General features: G+C 39.9%; 1 protein-coding gene across 6 annotated transcripts in view; it reads left to right on the top strand.

The window, feature by feature from the left end:
• Positions 1-14,898, top strand: part of SORBS1 (sorbin and SH3 domain containing 1) — a 157,790-nt gene that overhangs the window by 31,216 nt on the left and 111,676 nt on the right. For 5 of the 6 annotated variants that reach the window (XM_071438933.1, XM_071438934.1, XM_071438932.1 and 2 more), the window contains one exon: positions 8,090-8,148. The exons of the other annotated variant lie outside the window; for it this stretch is intronic. The gene's annotated coding sequence lies outside the window, so the exon portion shown is untranslated. The remainder of the gene's footprint in view (positions 1-8,089; positions 8,149-14,898) is intronic. 6 annotated transcript variants of the gene reach the window in all.

Genomic DNA, 14,898 nt, shown 5'->3' on the forward strand with positions numbered 1-14,898 from the left:
TTCTACCATTAAAGGCATTTTCTGTCCAAAGCCTTTGAAGCTTGTCTCTTCTTTTAAAGATGATGGTCACTCCTCCATCACTCAGAACCAGTTTCCATAGGAAATGTCAGAACTGTGTTCTCCTGTCCAGTGTGTTTGAAGAACAGGTCTGCAAGTATGCCATGCCCCTGTGCTCTGGCACAAGATGGGATATGGGGCACGTGCTCAACAGAGGACCTCAGGTGCTACCATCTCTGAACATGTAGTTATTTCTTGCTTAAGTTTCACTGTGAGCATGGACAGATTCCTTTTGGCATTTGATTTGGAATTCTTGTTTCTACCTAACTCCAAAAACAAGGAAATGGACTTGGACAGCATTCAGGGAAAAAGTGGGCAGGGAAAAGGGAGTGTCTCATAACAAGATTAGGGAGAACTAGACAGTAGGAATTCCTTCCAGTAGGACATCTGGGGCGTTTTCCCCTTAGCTTGTTGTGTTTGCCCCAGCAGTTGGAGCAGCAGTGGCATAGCAGGTGTTCACTCGCTAATTTGCTAGATGAGTGCAATGGAGCTTTGGGAGGCATTGTTTTGAAGATTTTCTTGAAACTGACTTACTGCACTTTCAGAAAGACTCAGTGACCAAGTGAAGCAGTTCTGTTGCTCTCTGAGCAGCTTTAAATATGACAGTTAATGATTTTTATTAACTTCTTTTTCATTGCTTACTGTCTATGTGAATTGCTGATTCATTGGGATGTTCTGTGATGTGTGATATGGAAAGTATCTTTTCAGAAAATTTCTTCTTGGAATTTTTGCTGCTGTTTTTTTCTTTTCTGTGGTGGTCACTTTTCTTGCTCTTAAAGGATAATAGTTCAGCTATGCCACTGACTTCTCTGCATCCCTGGAGAAAGATTGGTGTAATACTGGAAAAACACAGAGTTAAATATTAACGTCCACTACTGAATGTTCCCACTGAGAAAATCAGGAATGTTTCCAAGCAGTGAAAGCAGACTTTCCTTTCCTGTAGTCAAGTTTTGCTGCTTAACTTTTAAAACTACAGCTTGCTTGGTAATTGTAGATAGTTAAAAACTAGAAATTAGGAATTCTCTAAGTGTTTAAGTGTTCTCACCCAGGCTGCTTCTTGCTTCCAGGTGATAGGGCAAGAATCTCATGCAGTGAATTAGTGCTGAAATGTATAGTAAGTTTTTTTAAAGTAAGAGATTGATTTTTTTTTTCCCTCCCCTCTGTACTTTGTCTTGCAAGTAGAAGTTCTATTCTTGCTCTTTTGGTCAGAAATGTCATTTTAATAAATGTTGTGATTTGAGATTGATGATACATTAGCTCTGTAAGGCAGAAAGCATACTCAGAATTGGTGTTCCTCTTGAGTTATGAATACACATAGCTGCCATAGTTTGTACTAGCTGAGGACCTAATCAGCTAAGGCCACAAATGCAGCATTTCCTCCTGCTGAGTTGAAATGTCACCACCAGTCTCTGCTGAGATAAAAAATGTGCACAAAGGAAATAGTTTTAAGGAAGAGGGGGATTCTTTCACTTTTAAAGGTTTCATGTTTAGAACATGTATTTATTCTGTCTTGTTGGTTGTGTCAGTTGTCAAGACTTCTGCCACAGGGCACATTCCACTGGGAATCCCTGCTCAAAGCGCTCTCAAAATGCTGAAGCTCTAATCTTTGTAGAGAGCTCAGGTATCAGCTGTGGTAAAGTGGGAGCAGTAAAGCCCAGAAAGGGCTAGATTGGTTAATGTAATGCTTACAGGGTGGTATTGCTGAAGCTTCTTTCTGTATATGTAAAAATGATGCTTGATGATATGGACTTAATCCTTCAGATATAAAATCATGCTTTTTGTTATAAATCTGATTCACTTCCATTTACGCAACAGCATCTCAAAGCGAGAGTGGTCTGGCATTTGCATGAGGCACGTGCTTCTGCCCACAAACAGCCAGTAAGATAAGTCAATAAAAATAAGTCATGCAAGGCATGAATTGCTTAGAGATGGAAGAGACCTATTAGGCTATCTAGCCCTCCTGAGTGCCAATGAGGAATTGCTTCAACTGGACTTGCTTTAAAGGACAGATGAATAGCTGAGTAAAACACAGGATCCCATTTTCTGTATGATATGGCTTTTATGCTGCTGGTTTTACATGTACGTCTAGCTTTGAACCTTGTAAGCAACAATATTCCAGATAAATTTTTTCCAGGCTCTTTTACTTAAAGTGTAACAGTGGTCTGAACAGAAACTGTTCTGATTGCACAGATGTGCAGTTTTGCTTTGTGGAGTGACTTTTAACTCATCAAAAGAGAACAAGAAGAAAGGCAAAAATCTGTGAGTATGGCTATCTATGAGAGCATAGATAGCATAGATGTGTGCATGTGTGTATTTGACAGAACGAGAGGTCTGTCTGTGTTAGATCAATTGTGAGAATAAATTCTACTCCTCTGCCTGGCCTTAGGAGGGTATTTTTCAAAGGCAGCCCATTGGGAAGAGAACAAAGGCCTGGCTGCCTTGTGGCTGTGCGGGAAACGCTGGTAGTGCTAAAGCCAGCTCCCATTTCCTATTAAAGTAGTGTCTCGCATGTTCATGAAGCACAGGCAGTGATGCAGCATGATTCAGCTCGTTGGGAGCTGATGCATCTAGTTCTGACACAGAGAGAGAAGGTCTCTCTCTGTGGTCAAAAAGGCAGAAAAACATGATTTTTCTGCCTTTTCTGCTGCTGTTCTAAGGAGCTTCATCTTGTTATTGGACAGTGAATTGCAGATGCATTTATTTCATTGCTTTAATTTTTTGCATTATTCCTCTTTTGTCTTTTATTGTTTTCTTACCAGTATTTGAATAGAAAAAGAGCTCTGTGGTAAATTATGTCCATGCCCCACTTCTTTCCAGACCTGACATGTTTATATATACAAAGAATTATGGAGGAATTAAAAAGAGGACCAAAGAAGCTCAGGAATTCTTTCGTAAAGCTTGCCACATTTTTAATAAATGGGCATATAGCAGAGGGAATGAAATCTGTTGCTCAATACCATAATAGGCAGCGCAATGCTTTTGCCTCTCTCTGTCATCCTTAACAGACAAATTTATTTTTGGTAATGAGAGATTTATCTCTTTCACATCTATTAAAAGTCAGTTCTAGTGTCAAAAATCAGTTGGAAATAACATGAAAAAGTTTAATGGTGAAATGTGTTCCTTTTGAATGTTTGTCACAGCTCCACCAAATCCTGGGGATCTTTTTTCACTTTGTTTTGGTGTATTTTTGCCTTGCTGCAACATGTGTTTTCAGATGATTTAGCTGTTAATCTGAGAGCATCATATAGTAGCGTGACTATTTAGACTGTGTAAAGAACCTTCAAGAAATTATTTCCAGGACAATAATTAATATACCATAATTTAAAATAATTGTTTTCCAACACTTTTCTGTGTGTGATCCTTTAGGAGTTTTTGTTAGTGGCAGATCCCTCCCTGTCTGACTTAAATCTATTGAAAGCAGACTTTCTTTTCTTCATGGTCATCCTTGAAGCAGTTCACAGAAAAACATGTATAAAGAGCAGCTGGTTGGACTCCTCTAGTGCTGTAGAGAAGGAGTCCACATAGAAGTAATTGTGGTAAAATAATACTATTAGTCAGAAAATACGGGCTCTGCACGTATTTCTTGTCCTGACACAATTCAGTTAAGAAAGTATTTTCACAATTGTGGACTGAGTACTTAATGTCATATTTAGGCAGGTCAACAAGCAGACCACTTTGCTTAATCTGCCCGTAGAGAAGCTTGTGCAGGTGCTAGATGAGTGCAATGGAGCTTTGGGAGGCATAGTTTTGAATCCTGTGGGATTTATTAGATGCCTTTCAATGGCTTTTCAAACAGTTGTATAGCATTCTGCATGTGGAATTTTCCTAGTGAGATCTGAAGTACTTGACAACTGGTGAAAAAAGAAGTGCCTCCTTTTAGGTTTATACATGTGATTCCTTTAAAGAAGCTGTCTGGTGCCTTTATGCACCTCCATCTTGTTAGCTGGGGGGAATGGCCAGGATATCAGAAGAGGGGGATCGGCCAGGATATCAGAAAGGCTTGCTGATGTGAAGTGACCCTCAAGCTTATTCCAGGAAGTTTATTTTCAGAAAGTGTTGATTATTCATACTTTGAGAACCCTTTAAAGTATTTATGATTCATACCAGACACTCCTTTCAGTCTTAATTGACACCCATCTCATTAAGGTGACATAAGAGTAAATACATTGATGCAAGGAATGTTTTGACTTTTTAGCTGTTAAAGTGCTAATTATAAGAACCACAACCTGTCTAGTAACAGAGCTACAGATAAACATTGAAAGGTTACTATTCCAGAGGAGTTACATCAGCTAGCTCCATGGATGAAACATCTTTTCCATGGAAGAAATTGCATCCTACATGGAAGGGATTCTCTTCTGTACTGTACAAATCCTACAATTGTCTTTACCTACCCATTTCCTTTCACTCTTCCGTTCTTGCACAGAAGTTATTCTCCTCATTTGGCTCCTGCTGTACTACAAACAATGCTATCCTTTCTTTCCCCTATCGTCCTACACCCACTTTTGAACAGCTATGGTTGTTAAGATTACAGTTCTCATAAGGCTAGAGGAGGAGGAAAAAGTGTCCCTTCAGCTTCCTTTAGGGATCTCTGCTTGTTCTTTTCTTTACATAAGTAATTTTTTCCAAAGACATATTCACGTTTGTTTTAAGACCTTTCAACAGCAACACTGCTTGCTATGTGTCTTGATGCTCTTCCGAGCTTTTTGTTTAAAAAGGCATTGAAAGTTAGTGATTAAGTTGGGAAAAGTTATTTATTCTCATTGTTTACTGTGAGTAAAACCTTCAGTACCTTGCACAGGGACTGATTTGTGATGAAAAGGTACAAGTGCTCCAAAATGACAGAGGCAGTGACCCTGCTCAGTTCTGTCTCCTTCCTCCCTTCTCCCCAGCACTCAGGTTTTACAGACGTGGCTGCTGACTCTGATGTGTCACGTACACTGCAGAGCCAAGCACGTGTGTCTTCACAGGCAATGTGTGGAAAATGACAGCCATCACATTATTTCAAGTGGTACAGCAGTCATCCTTTGATGTGCCAAACTACTTTTTGCAGGCAAGAATTAGCCCTGTGTTAGACTCTTGTGGGTAGAAGGATGGATATACATGCTCTTTGTTTTCTAATAAGTGTGTGATTCGGTATAGTGTATGTGTGGAAGGGGGGGTTGGTTTTGTTTATTTCTTTTAAAAATGGATCGTGTTTGGTAGCACGTTTGAGCTATGGAGTTCAGCTCCATAAAATTCTAGTGATTATTCCAGGGCTCTCATCATGTCTTATCCAGCTTTGTCAGATATATTCTCTTTGCCAGGTCTTCTACCTCGGTTATGCTTGAATACTTAACAGGTATCATCTGTGCTTAACAGAAGTATCATCTAGGATGTTGAACAGTGCACAAGGGAGAAGTGAAATGCTCACAGTGAACAGTAATTGGGAAGTACAGCAAAGGGTGATTTGATAGTTATGAATGAGATTTCTTCATGAGATGCAGGGAAGGTTGCCCAGAATATCTCCTCCTACCTCCAGCAACTTCCAGTACTGTATCCTCTTTAGTGATGGTATTTATGATATGTATTTTTACTGCTTCAACCTAGATATCCAAACATTTCCAATTTCGAAGTAATTTAGAAAATCTGCTTGAGCCCCACTTGGCATACTCCTTAATTTAAAAGTTAATAATTTGGATACTGCACTGTCATCTTGCTCAAGCTGTTTGGAAGCTGCATGATTGCCACCTAACCAAAAAGACTATTGCACTTGCCAGAAAGGAAATTTCTGCATATTTTGCCCTCACCAGACCCTTTTGCAGGGAATGGGTGGCATCCTGGATACTGTTTCTTCAAACTGTAAATCAGTTTAAAAACAGAATTTCATTTTGCTGTTGCTGCCTTTCCAGCTGTTTGGAATGTAGTTGCAATGTGTGTCTGATCTGCAGGGATATCCGTAGGAAGCATGTGTTACTGATTCAACTTACTTGGACTTTCAGAGAATTTCTCCTTCATTGCAGACCAATGGAAAGAACATTCCTTTGCTGCTCTGACTTAACATTAGATGAGAATGGTTCATGTCATAGTTACTTATCTATTGCTGCTATTCGTAATAATATTTGCTCCACTATACTTAGGCTTTTGGCTATTTTGTGGCGCATGGAAAATCCATGATTTTCCTTAAGCAATTCCTGCTGGAATTGGCATGTGTGTCTTGCTTACTGTTCTGGGCCTTTGACTCTAAATTCTAGCAAAAACCATCCAAGACTTTATTTTTTGTAGAGGTCTGAATTTTTTTGTCCTGTTTTGTTTCTATTTCCAGAGCCATTTATTTGTGTGGCCAAGGGTAGGACATAACTTGAGTTTAAAAGCTTTTGTGCAGATAAACAATCTGTTTATCACATTATAGGAAACCTGTAGCCAGCATTTGCCCCTCATAAATTAATATGGGGTGGGGGTGAAACTGTATTTTCCATAACAGCACAGGCATTAGAGCATAAGATAGATGTTGAATAGGTCTGAACTAGAGTAAGTATAGGACAGAAATAGAAAATACAGCTCTGCCATTGGTAGCGTGTCTCTTTTTTTTTTTGTTATTAGAGTTCCTTTACAGGGAGGCCAGCACATCAATTTGGGCAGAACAGGGTTACTCTTCCCTCGTTACTTACAGTAAGTGACAAATTAAGAACTGAGTGACACAGGAAGACAGAGAGCCAGGCTAGGCATGCAGGCAAAATGTGTGCTGGTGAAAGGGGCTTGAGGGTGTCAGTGGTACCAGGTCATACCTGCTTGGTGTGCCTGGTGGTGTTATGGCATGGCTCTGGGTTGTACTATCCAGGGTGGTAAGGTTTATCTATTGACTCTTGAGGAAAACAAGGCTCAGAAACTGAGGACACAGAGTGAAGAGGGTGAGGTGTTCCTAGCACCAGTCCTTACTTCTGGGTGCCAGGAAGCTGTGAGGCACGTTGCTGTCTGAGAGGGAGGAAGAGATAGGAAAACTGAAGGGCATTTTACTCCGTGTAGCAATATTGTGACAGGGAGGCAAAAATTCTTCACTGACTGGGGTACCCGTAAGAACATATTAACACATATATAAGTCTGAAAAAGGACCAGTAAGTTAGAAAATCTTAGAATCCTGGAATGGTTTGGTTGTGGAGGACCTTGAAGATCACCTAGTTCTGAGCCACTCACCATAGGCAGGGACACCTTCCACTGGAGCAGTGGCACACTCACTGTATCTGCACGTATAGGTATCCACAGGCTGTGTCCTTGGTAAGTGCTTAAGAAGGCACCTGACTAAGTAGTAAAGACCAAAGTTCTGAGGCAGATTTCTTTGTATATGAGAACTTCTGTACTAGTCCTGCCTCTCACATAACTCTGAATTAAACACAACATAGTAAAAGTATTATTAAAACATTCACATATATCAATCAAGCTGTCATTTTTTGTGACAAGCTAGGAGAATTTAGCTATTTGCAGACTTCTATGGTATTTTTAGAACGTTTAGAACCTATATTTGAAAAAAATCAAATATGAGTAGAAGTTACTCTGCATAAGTTGCATGCAGAGTGTTTTCATATTTGTCTCTATTTTAACCTGTTATGGAATCTGGTACCTTCTTGACATCAAGTGAATCTGTGTAGGATGTATTAGATCAAAACATATTCCTGTCTCCAAATGCTAACAGCAGCACATTCAGTTCTCTGGATTTCAGCAGCTAAAGTAGGTGTTGCAGAATTTTGGCTCTGCTTCTCTTTACAGAGTGATAAACACAAATGGTGCTGCCTTGGCTTTCATATAGACAAGGAGGATCTTGTCTTATAAAAGCCAATTCACAGACAAATGGTGATTCTTAGCTTTAAGAGGCTAGGCTAACAAGGCTAGTTGAACTGATAGGCTAGAAATAATTGTCCAATTTTCTTGTTTACTCCAGGGTGGTGGTTTCTTTTATTTTAAACTGAGAGAGCATTTTATTGTGGTTTTTTTTCCCCTAACAGCTGCATTAGATTATTGTATTCTATAACACTTACTGGGGTTTTTTTTTCTTTTCTAGGGGGAGTCCGGAACATACCTGTAGAGCTCCAGCTTCTCTTTCTCTGAGCTCTGCCAAAGGTATGTAGATGTATGTTATGCACTGTTGTTCTCCTCTGTGTTCATCTAAATAGCACTATGGAAATTTCCAGAAAAGTGACATTCAAATTTAGTGGCAGGAGATGACTGCTTCCTTGATTTTTGAATGCAGTATTTCCAACACAATTCAAAAGTCTTCTCCAGAGAGTTGCATAGAATCTGAACTAAGTTTGGGAATTCAGGTTAATGCATACAACAGTGTTCATCCTGTTTGTACACTGTTGCAAGTGGTGTTCAAGTTTAGGCTGCCTGATAATAGGTGATAGGTGTTTCAGAGGCTGAAGAGCAAGAACAGAGCTATTTAATAGTAGGTGGACTCTGGTTTCAAAGTGTCTGTTAATTAATGATTCCCTATATAATACTCCACCTCCTGAGCAAAAAACATGGCATGAAGGAGGCACCGTCTCCTTCCCTTGCCAAGTCTAGGAGTGAGTCTTCCTCACTCTCTGTAAGAATGTCTGGATTTCTAGTTTGGCACTGAATCAAGACTGTACTGTTCCTCCTCAGCAGCTTGGTACCTGAAGGAGTTTTACCAGGAGAATTGCCTGACATAAAGAAAGTGGTTTCAGCAAATGTGTAAAGTTTTGACCTAAAAATAGGATAATATGGTAAATAAAAACCTCATGTTCAAAACTTCAAAGCTGTCTTTGCTGTCTAGTTGGTTGTATAACTTGGAAGAATTGAAATAGCTTTTGTGGTGATAATTATTAACATATGATTGCAAAGTTAAGAGTAAAGAGTTGTGTTTTTCTATAATTGTCACTTTAAAAGCCCATAATACAGTATGATATTTCTTTTTTTGAACAAATGTAAAGAACCATGTAGCCTAATGATTAATATATATATATATAAATGCAGAATTCCTGAGTAAAATCCTAATTTCTAATAAACTGTACACGTCAGCTTGACAGCGCCTGCCTAGTAACAGAAAGCAATGTATGATGAGGAACAGTGGGACTCTTTTTTGGGTTTAGTTGTATTTTTGGGTTTTTCTCTTCCTTTTGAACAGAGAGTGGGAAGTGGTTCCTTTGAACTATTGTGCCACATAAGCTTTGACTGCAATTTTTATTCCTCTCTGTACCTTCTAAGTATACACCACCCTCTTGTAGCTGGAGCTGGTGGTGGCCCGGGTTCTCAATGAGCCATAGGCAGGGAAAGTGCGGATTGTCTCTTTCAGTGGTACAGGAAATGTGAACGTTTTCTAGCTCTGCATTTGCAATGCCAGATATTCCCTGACCCTGTGAAACTCACCAATGTTTTTCTGCCTCCATAGACCCCTCTTTTCAGTGTAGAAGAAAGAACTGAGAATGAGTCGGAATTAATTTCCACTAAGTTTTCCCACATAATTCTCAGCCACCCATGGGTTTTCCTGGAAGACTGGTATACAATAGGCCTTTGTCTCCAAATGGATTTATTTATTATTTTTGAATCTAACTGCCTAGCTTGACCCCAATTTTAAAGGGCTTCTTAGTCCCCAAGGCTTACCAGTTCATCCTTGAAACAAACCTTTTGAAGACAGGACTCTACTGTGAATATGCAAGGCATCATAATTTGGTTCATACCAGAATGAATGCAAATGAGTCAAATCATATCTGAGTCCAAACTGGTTACATTTTAAAGGAACTAGATACAAAGCAAAACATTTATGAAAGCAGTTTTATGGTTTCTACAGAAATACATAGTTGTGAATTAGGTCTGGATTCCTTGACAAAACTAATTCACAGGTGAAGGGCACACTTTCAACAACAAGTTCAGAGTTCCTCCAAGCTGTGAGCTCTGAATTGATCATGTAAGATTAATTGCTCAGTTTTCTATTCTTTTCATTATTTATTTGAGTACTTGAAACTGTCTTCTTTAGAGGCAGTATCAAACAACAAACAGATCTCCATCTTCTCTTTGTTTCAAATTAGTTTGCATTAAGCACAAAGGCATTGTACCACCTGTCCAGCTCACAATGCAGCAGTTAATATTATTTGAAAATAATGTTCCTCAAACAATGAGGACTTCACCAAAAGATTTACATTGTCCTGTGAAAATTCTCTCACATGTGAGCTCTGATATTTGATGAGCTGGAAAATTCATGAAAATTATTACATCTTTAAGAGAAATGTTCCTGGCACCAGTTACAGCAGGTAGAGAGCTGGGGACAGATTTTGTTGCAAGTGCTGAACATTTGCAACCGGGTAGGAATTTCTCTAAAGAGTTCAGCTTTCAGTCATACAGGGTCAGATTTTCTAAAGTGTTTCTGTTCTGATATTTTTGAAAGTCTCTGTCCCTAACTCATTTACAACAATCAACCTTTCTCCTCCATGCTCCTTCCTTTAGATCTGTAATAAACATCACTTGATGAATCATGCACAGCTTTCCTCCCAAGCAGGTTGTAATTTACACCAAATCTGAACTCTGAAAATTGTGTTGGTTACAGAAAAATAGATGTTGACTAGTACTGAAATCTTGTCATGCATAATCTTGAACATGAGAGAAAAGAGAGTTATTAGCTCGTCAGTTCTACTGCCGTGCTGATGTAGCTGTGGTCCTGCAATGCACAGGGCATGCAGTGCATGTACAGCTTAGTCCAATCTCCTTTTAAAGACTGAAGTGGTGGTATATGTTTTATGCCACAGAAGAAACTGTCCAACAGATTTCGCTGCTACAGGATTTTTTCCTAATAGAGTTGTCTTTTGCTTGGACTTGCTTCTACCAGATTTAGCTATTTTTCTTTCCTAGTACACATGCACACTGCCACTTGGGAAAACCTTCTCAATTCATTTCTTGGTCAAATTCTCTTTCAAGGCTAAGACATCAAGAGTACTGTTCTTGAAACACCGTTAAAATTAACAGGAAAGAGAACCTGATCCTAGGATGCAGTGTTGGAAGTGGATGCCTGGATGGGCCCCACCCAGACTCATTTCAGAGCCCCTACAAACACACCACAGCAGTGACTCTTTATATCCTTGGATTTCATGGCAACAGGGCACAAATTGTTAAGATTATGGGATAAGACTTGTAATCACCAGTCTTACCATTAGGAGCAATCTGATATAGAAACAACAAACCCCAAAGTTTTCCTTTCACACAAATTGTGGAAATTTGTGATGTGGTTTGTCTCTCTGAGTTTTAGCATGAGACTTGATGACACATAGGCCTGACACTCCTGCTGTCCTTGTTGCATTTTCCATGTTAGCATCACTGTTCATTGGCTCTGAGACCAAGACATCATTCATTCCCTGTTTGCTTGAGCAGTTGCTGCTTGTGTGGTGTGCTTGTGCTGATGAATCACTCAGCTCCTATTTGGTGCCTGAAGTAAAAACTATGCATCTGATCTGCCACTGGGCTTTCTATTTCACAATTACTTCTACACAGGAAATGATACAGTCAAGCCCACAGGAAAATCTTACCAAGACCAGTGTGAAAAGAGGACAAGACCATTCTATTCTCTTCAGCCAACATTAAGGAGAGAGCGAAGATATGAAATATTTGTTTAAAATGTGACCTTGGAGGTGTGGAGATAGATAACATAGAGGAGATAAGGTACAGTGGCTGTAGCTGAATGCAGCCTCACATCCACAGTGCTTAGCTTTCCAGCTCTATCCTGTTTCAGACATGGAAAGAGTAGATAAGGCCATTTCCGGTACTACTTGTTAGTTTGTTAGACTACTTCAGCTGTTGGATCCTTTAGCTTTGAAACTGCAGTGTCACCAAAAAGCTGCATTTTGTTTTATTCCAGAAGCTTCTGACAGTCAGCAAGGATTGTATCCAAACAGTCCACTGAGTATTAGCAACGCAGCTTGTTCCAGCAAATGCATTAGTACCTATTAAACATTTACACAGCAGCATAAAGTTAGACAAGGATTCACAAACATAAATAAGACCTGTTCTTTGCACTACTTTGTAGAGTCTCCAATCTCAATCCTGCATAGATAATAACATAGAGAAAGCTGCTTATAGGAGGAAGGGTGAGAAATGTTTGAAGGGAATGTGATTTCTGAGACGGTGATGACTGGAGAATGGGATTTGCAGGTCTAGGAACTAACAAATCAGAAAGTGTAAAAACAGTGAAAATGGGAAATGAAGAAAGATAATGAGTTTAGGAGGTAGTAAAGAATGGAAATGAAGTTGTTAACTGTGAGATAAGCTTGAATATGAAATGGCCAGGAATGGATAGGAGGATTTTCTCTTGTCACTTTTTAACATTCAAGTGATGTGTTCGGTATGCAGATCTGATAGAAAGTGTCTTGCAGGTATTGAGGATGGGACAGAATAGAATGAAGTCTTTCTCTTTAAAAGCATGTGTATAGTTTCTTTGGTCTGTCCTGATCAAAATGCAAGTGTTCTTTATTTCCTCTTGGTCTTTGGAGCTCTACACTTTTTTTTTCCTTCTCTTGCTCCACCTGGGAAGCTTATTTTATTGTTTGGTGCTTCTAGAACTGAATTTCTTTTCCCTAAGTTAATACTAAATTCTTGAGACTTTTCACAGCTTTTCCTTTTCATTTTTAACAGCAGTATCAAGGAATTGAAAACCAAAGAGTGGTACAGATATTTTTATCTGTTGCTTGAAATGTGTTCTATAGGGAACTATAGGAAACAGTGAATAATGAGCTTCCAGCCAAATGGAATCTCAATAAATCTCTAAGTTTAGTGAACTCTATAGGAAGAGAGAAATAGTGATGTTATAACATGAGCAGCCATTGAGCAGAACTGTCTAGGGCACTAGATAGCCCAAAAGAAACCCAAACCAAAACAAAGAATACCCCAAGAAACCACAAAAACCCAACAAGCAGCAAAAAACCACCACCCTCAAAACCCCTCCTCTCTGCTCTTTAAAACCAAAACTGTCCAAGTGGAAGTGTACACGAAGCAGTGAGATAGCTGGTGCTGAGAAAGAATTGCCATCACTTGCTACTTTCCTCCTTGCTGTCTGTTGGCAGTATTGGGAGCAGCAGGACTCCCCAGCAATTTCCACACAGCCAGGTTCATCATTAAATTGCATACAATCTTGACCATCTTAGTGGGCATAGTGAAAGACTCTGAGTATACAATCTTTAAAAATATATAGCATTAGTGTAAATTTTTGCCTGTTTATGAAATATCAAAAAGTGAAGTGACACAGCTCAAGTCCTGGAGAGGGACTCTGGGTAATGCAGAATATGAAATGCAGCACTTTGCCTAAGGCTTTTCAGTGCCTACGCACCCATTTTGTTCCTGCAATTAATCTGCATGTGGCATTTGGAAAGCAAAATTTTTCTTCACCCAGTGCTACACTTAATATTTTCAGACTATTACACTTCTTTTTGCTCTCCCTCACCCCCACAGTAATTTTTAATATACAGATATCAGAGGAGTACTAAACATTTGGCTGAATGCAACAGCTTTTATTGGAGCCCTGGTGGTATGTGGGAAATCACATGCTGGAGAGCTACTTTCCCAGAGACAGCAAATTCTGGAGTAATGCTGTCAGAAAAGGGATGTCCTGCCACTGGCCTTTGTTCTCTGACACGGTTGCCAGTGAAGGGAGGGGGCTGCTCATGCTGTCCCCTCTGGCCAGCTCAAGGCCATTTGTGAGGGACAGAAACTGCACAGCCACCAGCTGCTCTCTGCTCCTGACTGAGACCAGAGCCAAGACTGGAAAGAATGAAGCCCCTATTGACAAGTATTTTGTGGACTGCCTGTGGTTTAGACAAAATCTGTGTGACTTTAGTTTCTGGTTTCAGGTTTGGAGGTGCTTGGGATCTGCTGCTGACATCTCTCTCAGCAGCTTTGGCACTGTGTTCTCAGGTGCTCATCCACTCCTTGTGGCCCACCAGCCTATGGAATGTGTTTGTTTACTGCTCCTTTGGTACACTGATGACCTTGTTCAGGACTTGGGCTAAAGTGGGTAGGCCTGCTCAGAGAAACATTACATTGCACAGGAGAGGAGGGAAACGCCATCCCTTTCCTGCAAAACCTGAAGTGGCTGGAAGTTTTAGTACCTTAAAATGGGTGTTACAGTACTGGTCCAGCTGGAGTTCAATGAATTTAGGTCTGATCTATAGTTAATAAAAGCTTGTGAAACTGGCTTGAATTGGGCTGATACTGAAACCGATTTCTGAGAGATGAAACAGAGTGGTGGTAATTTGTATAAATGTCTACTGCCACTGCAGGCACTGGTGCCAAGGAAAGACAGATGGAGAGTGGAAAATGTCACAGAGAAGGGGGATGGGACCTGTGAAGTACCTATGAACTTAACAATTGTACCTGTAAATAAACCTTCAGTGGCAGCTAATAAACATAAGGATGATTAGAAGGAAAAGTGGCAAGTGATACAGATATTAATTGTGCTTAACAAAATATTTCCAAGAAATAAAATTTAATCCAGCAAGAAAGCCAAAAAAATACCAAAGCCAAAGCTATCATCTGAAGGTAAAATGGAAACTAAAGGCAGTGCCAAGGTTAAGGCTTATTTTTGTCTTCTGCCCATGTATTATCATGGAGGAAAAAGCAGAGACCTGTTTTTTGCCTGCCACAGAACCAAGCTGGACAAGTTGATTAAGGGATACTTTAGGATTGGATCTGAAGGATCAAGGAGATAGATTGTTACTTGCCTTGGAATAGGTGGGGGTGGGGAAGAAAGTAGAGAGTGAAACACGTGGAAAACATCTGGTTCAAGGAGGCATTTTAGAGTTAGGAGGGAAGGAGGAGCAGCTGTGCAATGTGCAGGGACCACCAGGGCTGCAGTAATAAACAGGAGAGAAA

The sequence above is a fragment of the Agelaius tricolor genome, unplaced genomic scaffold (assembly GCF_023055355.1).
Source record: "Agelaius tricolor isolate 1412-34295 unplaced genomic scaffold, bAgeTri1.0.p SCAF_13, whole genome shotgun sequence".
NCBI lineage: Eukaryota > Metazoa > Chordata > Aves > Passeriformes > Icteridae > Agelaius > Agelaius tricolor.